Source organism: Miscanthus floridulus, chromosome 10 (genome assembly GCF_019320115.1).
Source record: "Miscanthus floridulus cultivar M001 chromosome 10, ASM1932011v1, whole genome shotgun sequence".
In the NCBI taxonomy this organism is placed as follows: Eukaryota; Viridiplantae; Streptophyta; class Magnoliopsida; order Poales; family Poaceae; genus Miscanthus; species Miscanthus floridulus.
Window position 1 is genome coordinate 88,328,627 of NC_089589.1, and position 2,436 is coordinate 88,331,062.

A 2,436-nucleotide genomic window follows, 5' to 3' on the forward strand; every position below is an offset into this window, starting at 1 on the left:
GATGGTGTAGAGCGATCGAACGCTGGTAGGGTGCATCCGGTCGATCTGACCGGAGCATCTGGTCGTCCTGAAATTTGCCTAGTGAAGGGGTAACAACTAGTTTAGCCCATGGGGCTATAAATAGAAGATGGTCTCGGCCATGGCTTTAGTGGACACCTTGGGGGACTTTGTGTCCATGCTTGAGAGTGCTTGGGAGCTCTCTAACTCACTCTAGCGTGATAGTGTTCATCCGATTAAGTGAGTGAGCGAATCTAGTGCGATTGCATCATGAGGTTGCATCGAGTGGCACTAGGTGGTTGTCTTGCAAGCTGGTGGTGCTTATTACTCTTGGAGGTTGCCACCTCCTAGATGGCTTGGTGGTGGTCTCCATCGAAGCCCGCAAGAAGCTTGTGCAGTGCTCTAGAGAAGAGCTTTATGAGGGGCATTGTGCTCGCCCCGCGGGAGCCGTGAAGGGCAACTCTAGTTGAGCATGTCATTGAGCTACCCTCACTTTCGGGGTAGGTTCTTGCGGTGCCTGAAGTGCGGGCTTGGTGGATGATGCCAATTAGCCGCTGAACCACCAAGTGAGCGGTCGACACAATAGGGACGTAGCGTGTTGGCAAGCACGTGAGCCTCAGGAGAAAATCATTGTGTCAACATTGTTCTTCCCATTGGTTTGCAATCTCTTTATGCAAGCTTGTTATTACTTTCATATACATTGTGCATGTGTAGTTGCTCTTGCAATTAGTTAGCTTGTGTAGCTCACTGGTTACCTTCTTGCTTGTGTAGCATAGAAGTAGCTCCCTTGCGTGGCTAATTTGGTTTGTGTAACCTTGTTAGTCACATTGCTTAGTTTGTGTAGCTGAGTATTTGCGCTCTCTAATTTGGCATTGGTTGCCTTGTTATTGAGCATTGCTAGTGAGCTTAGTTGGCTTTGTGCTTTTGCTTACTAGTGTGTGTAGGAGCTCCCCGTTGCTTAAAGTACTAGTGGCATAGGTTTGTGTGACCTTGCTTCTAGAATTGATTAGGTGAGCTCTAGCTAGCCCGACACCTTTATTTCTTAATTAGGATCTTTGCAAGGTGCTAGAGAACATAGATAGATGGGTGTAGTCTTGGCTAGACTGATAGTTTTAATTCCACACTTGTTTTGGTTAGCCGACGTGATTAAGTTTTAGTAACGACTATTCACCCCCCTCTAGTCGCCATCTCGACCCTACACCATACTATAAAGGCAGGCATGGATGGGTAGCTTGACCTAGGCGTATCTAGTGAGAAGAATGTGGTGCACATTTGTTTAATGTAGCACTAGGTAGTTCAAATGAAGCCCAAGATCATCGGAAGTGGGAAATCGATTTGAAACGGCGTTTGAATCAGAGGGCTACGCTGTTGGTGGCACTGGATAGGGCGGTGTGTACCACTCGAGGTACCGTGGTGCACCATCTAGGGTGTGGCGGTGCCACTGCCCTATTTATCCATAGGCTGCCCTTTCTCAGTTTGTTCTTAGGCGACCATCGGATAGGGCACCATCGTAGGGGTGGCGGTGCCACCGCCGTATTTCCCCCGAGGGTCGCATTTTTAGTGTTGTGCTCAGAGTGTCACCGGACTAGGCATGCCAGGGGGTGATGGTGCCACTGCCTCTTTTCATCCAAGAGGGGGGTTTACTGGGGCTAGTCATAGCCCAGGGGGTGGCGGTGCTGGCCCTGTAATGGCTAGTTTAGGGTGGCACTGGATAGGCGGTGGCGGTGCGCCACCTTGCTGTCCGGTGACCCCGACATTGCTGAGTTGGTGGGTAACAGCTAGTTCCTTTGTTTAGGGCTATTTATACCCCTCCATCTCGTGCATTGAGGCTCTCTTGCCCATTTGTTTAGCTGAGGAAACCATTTGGTGTGCAAGGGAGAGCAAGAGCCTAGTGGGGTTGTTGAGATTTGCTAATCCAAGATTAAGGACCTCATTAGTGCTTAGAGAGTAGCAAGTGTGAATCCACTCTTCTTCTTCTCATTAGGCTTGGTTGGGTCAAGTTAGAGTTTGTGCTTATTCCTCTTGGTGATCGCCATCACCTAGATGGCTCAGTGGTGATTGGAACCTTGGTGATCATCCGGCAGAGCTTGTGGATGACCCAAGTCATGGTGTGAGCGGTTGTTGGTGATTCACCGCAATGGAGTGTCAAAGAATCAGCCTATAGAGAGCACTTGATCCTTGCGTGGATCAAGGGGGAGCTACACCCTTGCATAGGTGCTCCAATGAGGACTAGTGGGGAGTGGCGACTCTCTGATACCTCAGAAAAACATCACCGTGTTCCTCTCCCTCTCTTTACTTTGAGCATTTACATTTGAGCAATTCAATTCATGTCTTTTCATTCTTAGAATTGCCATGCTAGACTAGGATTGGAACCTAGGGTACAAAAATTTTGTACAGTAGAACAATAGAAACACTTTTAGGCACAAAGGGAATGGAACC